This window comes from Octopus bimaculoides, chromosome 10 (genome assembly GCF_001194135.2).
Source record: "Octopus bimaculoides isolate UCB-OBI-ISO-001 chromosome 10, ASM119413v2, whole genome shotgun sequence".
NCBI classification, from domain to species: domain Eukaryota; kingdom Metazoa; phylum Mollusca; class Cephalopoda; order Octopoda; family Octopodidae; genus Octopus; species Octopus bimaculoides.
Window position 1 is genome coordinate 39,966,609 of NC_068990.1, and position 5,056 is coordinate 39,971,664.

General features: G+C 32.8%; 1 long non-coding RNA gene across 1 annotated transcript; it reads left to right on the forward strand.

The window, feature by feature from the left end:
* Positions 1 to 654: 654 nt before the first annotated feature.
* On the forward strand, positions 655 to 3,072 carry LOC128248853 (uncharacterized). The gene is made up of 2 exons (XR_008264977.1): positions 655 to 847; positions 2,475 to 3,072. It is a non-coding gene; the product is annotated as an uncharacterized LOC128248853 (long non-coding RNA).
* Positions 3,073 to 5,056: the final 1,984 nt, after the last annotated feature.

Here is a 5,056-nt window from a genome sequence, read left to right on the forward strand (position 1 = left end):
ATGTGTGCATGTGCATGACAGATATATTTGTAAATGTTATGTTAGTATGTGTGTTTTGCAATTTCTTGTCTTTTTGAATTTCTTAGATAATTTTGTTAACTTCTTTAATTTATGTATGTGGAAATCCTTTATTTTGCTAAATTTTTATTGGCAATTTTTGTACAACTGTTTGTGTGTGAGTTTGCTAAATACCATGTGTGTGTATCTGTCGGTGAACATGCATTTTCGTGTCAGTCTACAGGCATGCCTTCTAAATGATTTATGTTTTACACTTGTCTTCTAGCTGTTAATGTGCATTATATATTTATAAATAAACAACAGTTTATTTGAAAGATGGTGTTAAAAACAGAAACAAAAAAATATTTAAAACAGCCAATAATAATAATGATAATAACAAAAACAACAACAACTAAATAAATAGATATATAAATGAATACATAAATATAACAAGCAGAGAATCGATAATTAAATGCCTTTCAAAATTCTCAGCTTGTTTAACCAGGGGTTAAAAAGTCTGAAGTAAAAACAGAAGATAAAAATTGATCCGTGAGTATGGCCTTCACCTAAAAAAAAAAGAAAGAAAGAAAGAAAGACTGTAAATCTTCTATAATAACTTTGCAAATATTTTATTGTCATTTGCCTGTCATAAATTATTATTTTATTTTAAATGTATTATCAGTCGTGGAAGACAAAATGTGTTTATTCTTAAATATAGGAATAATCAAAGGTTTTCTTCTGTATAGTCACAGCTTCCAATGTTTAATTTGTTTTAAAGCACACGATGTTGTTGTCATTTAATCCAGATCAGGCTCAATCCAACAGATCTGTAACCCATGATGCTTCATTTGTGAGAATCAATGTCTTCTTTTTTATTCCAATTTTCAACCATGTTGTCTCTTGGACTAAATTGTCTAGTTTTTCTTAAGAGCATTTTTGTAGAGCAGTTTTGAGTGGATTGAGTTGATATTTCTAGCCAGTTGAGTGACCACACAGAGCCCTCTACTTTGTTGGCTCCATGGTGCATGTTAATAAATGAAGTAAAAAATAATAAGAAGTGGGAGAAGAAAAAAGAATGAGGTGCTAGTAAAGAGAAGGAAACTAATATTATGAATGTTAAAGATAAGTTTTGTTGTAGAATTATCTTTGAAAGTTGTTGTTGATGCTTTTTCTGTTAATGTTGTTGTTGTTGTTGTTGTTTAGTCCTAGCTCAGCTATGATATAGCTGCAGTAGATATATATGCAAAGATTTCTAGCCATAGCCATCCTGTTTTTAGAAGTGTCTAGATCTATATTAGTGTGTCTTTCCTGCTTTAAGATGACAGAGTGTGATTTACGAGAGACTTTGCTCCTACTTCTAGCAGCTCAAGGGACCACATAAGGTTGTCTCATTATTCTGTCTTTGAAAGCGTTGTAAAAGAAAGTGCATTGTCTTGAAGTAGAGAATTACGAGTTAGAGTCAACCAAGTGAAGATACATTTCATTTTTCTTCATAACTATTCTATAACTAGAGTGTTCATATATAAATGCTCTAAATATAAAGATAGTAGTTAATTTCTTTCAAAACTTCACATATGTAGTGCTTATTAAAAACGATGGGGTGTATTTCTATTTTCTTTTACTAATTGCTAACGTTAATGATTCAAACTTTGCTTCATTTTCTTCTTATGTTTCATTTTGTTTTCTTTCAGTTATCCATGTTCTATTTACCTCACTCTTTGCTTCTTTTCCTGCTTGTGTTGCTTGCAATCTCATAGCCTTTTTTCTATCCAATTCACATCGTCCATTGACTTCTGATAATCTTCCCTCAAAGTTGAGCTGTTTCTCTGTGACTAAGAATTTCTTTGTTTGATTGCCAATTATGTGTTGTATATTTGAAAAGACGTCTCCTCATGCCTTTACTCTTACACTCTCACTATTCCACTCTCCTTCATGATCCATACTCACTTGCTCATCTCATTTTATTTCTTCCTCTTAATCTACATACATTATTCCATCTACTTTTTTCTTTCACTCAAAATTTACTCCCAACCCTTCTCATCATTTTCTAACATGTTTCCTTCAAACACACACTTCAATATCATACACAAATATTTTTTATCTCTCTCTGTCTCTCAATCTCTCTCAATCTCTCCCTCATTTTCTTTCTCACTTATACACTCTGAATGTTTGTGTTGCCCTAACACATCACCTCTCTAAATTCCCTCTCTGCAAAAGAGGGAAGGCTTAGACTCACTTGTCATACACACACAATTTCTTCCTCTTTCATTCATTTTGCTATCCTCACTTATATTTCACTAACTCTTTGCCTATATACCTGTCTTGCCAGTATTTTCTCCGGATGACTAAAGGCTATTCTTTTCAAGCCTTCACACAAACACACACACACATTTTGTCAAATACCAATACTGTTATTAATCTATCCAAATCAACTAATCTCTATAATACTTTATTTTCCTCTCTTCCATCTCTTTCAGTAATGTTTCCTCTATATCCCTATAACATGACAGAAAAACAGAACCCTCTGAATGTACAAAGTCTTTTCCCTAGATGATAGAACAACTCATCTTAGACATTTAGATATTTTAGTCAAGACTACATCAGGGTCAAGCAAAAAGGATGGAGGTGCACAGCAGCCTGTTTTTGTTTTTTGTTTTTCTTTTCTTTTTTTTTTTGCTTTTTTTTTGTAAAATAATCAAGGAAGGTAAAAGAGTGTCCACAATCATTTTAAGATTTACCTCCTCAGAGACTGTTGATATTAATGTGGTTGATGCCCACAAAAGATTTAAAGTAATGCAAAAGACACCCAAGGAAAAGCATGTCGTTTGAACCAGGAGCTGTCTTCATACATTCAAGAATACATACATTCACACACACAAATATATATAAATATATATGCATATACATTATATAAATACAAACATACATATATACATACATAAAATCTTACATATGTAAAGACATACATACATACTTACCTGTATGTATGTATGTATGTATGTATGTAGGATACCTTTGAGTTTGTGTAAGAGAGATTAAGATTACAATAAAATAATGAAAGGAATATGTATTAAATATTTTGTGTTAGCATTGCACTCAATTTTCTATAAAGATTCCTTTCAGAGAAGTTTTGAAAATGGATGGAATAGACCACAAAAGTCTTTTTGTTTTTCAACATAATGGTAATCTGCATCATTAAAACATATAGTGAAGCAAAGTCCAGATATGTAAAATAGCCATCCTTCCTTATTTTCTCATGTTTAATTCCAAAATTATCGTAATCTACAATATCTGAAAGGTGTTTGTAGAAAATTTGATTAGAAACTAGCGATTCTCCTGAAACCTATGAGGAAACAAATTCAATGCTTCTGAATTATCCAAAACTCCCTTCCTTATCTTTTGAAAAAGGTTTCTACCACAAATTTCACTATAATCTCAATCTACATCATCTGAAACATATTTTAGAAAATTTCATTTAAAATATTCATTTTTTAGAAAGGCATGAGAAAATAAAATCTGTATGAAGGGAGAGGGACTTCTTTATTTATGCTGAATTTAAATGGAGACATTAAAAACACCTTCCCATGGTCGAAAATAACTATGTTGTGAATAAAAATTAAGTTTTGTGATTAAATCCTGAAGTTAAAAATCTTCAATAATAAAAGTAAATCGAAACAACATTTTGATAAAAGAATATATATTACAACTGGAATTTATAAGAATTTTCTAGTCAGTGTAAACTTTAACATAGCTTTTTTTTTAGTAACTTTTACCTACTCCTAGCTAATTATTAAGCAGCTTCCTTTATTATAGCATAGAAATTTGTTACTATCAGAATTAAAGGAGCAGCAAAGAAAATGCATGCATTTACACTAACTTTTACATTCTGAGATCAAATCTCATTGAGATCAACTTTGCTCCTCATTTATCTAGCATGGTCAATAAAATGAATAAAATAAAGCACCAATCAAATGTTGGCATCAATGATCCAATATTCCTGATAAGTATTCTGGATATGAAAGAAATTATTGTGATAGTCACAAGAGTGATGTGAGGACATGCTGCTTAACCACAAGTCACACCTGACCAGTTACACCTATGGCCAAACATGTTCCATATCTATCCCTAATACATTATATTATATATTTTTTCCATTTTTTAAAATGCTACAGTGTACTGTGAGGGAGATTTGCTGTTATTTTTGGATGTTTGGAAAACCAGCAGAAATTGACCTGATTTTGATACCAATAAGGTCAAATTAAAGGGAAAGAACATTAGAGTTGATAGTTTACAGATATTTAGTTAAATAATGGGCCAAAAGACAGGTCAGGGAATCGAAACCCTAATCCTATGACCGCGAGTCTGCTGCCCTAACCACTGGGCCATAGCGCCTTTTAGGACTACATGATACAATATGACTTCCCTGTTTTGTGACAGGTGTGTATTATTTGAGGGAAAGTGGCTACTATTTCTAATATGGCAAAATACTGCATAGTAGTTCATGTTGCTTCTGTAGTTGTATTCAGTATAATTGATGTTTTATTGAACTTGCAGTTAAATGTGATGGTCGTTTACAGCTCTGTGATGAGAATTCTGTTGTGAATTTGTTGAGGGCAAGGAAATCCTGGCTGAAATGAGAGCAACAAGGATGGTGGTAACCTAAGGTGGTGGGGATTGAGTGATGTCCATGAAATGAGGAGCGATTGGAATGTGAGGTGATGTAGCTGAAATGAAAGACAAGAAGTAAACTGGTGTTGGGCGAATGTGGAGGTGGTGGTGGTGGTTGTGATAACAGTCATGGAGTGGTGGTGATGGTGATGGTGGTGGTAGCAGTATTGGTAGATGGATGAATGTGATGATGACGACGACGATGACGACGACGATGAAGACAACGATGATGATGATGATGATGATGATGATGATGATGATGATGATGATGATGATGGCAGTGGTGGTGGCGGTGATGGTGGGTGGTGGTGGTGATGGTGGTGGTGCTAGTATTAATATAATAGAACATAAGATGGTGACTGTCTGGTTATGAAGTAACACATTAGTGTGA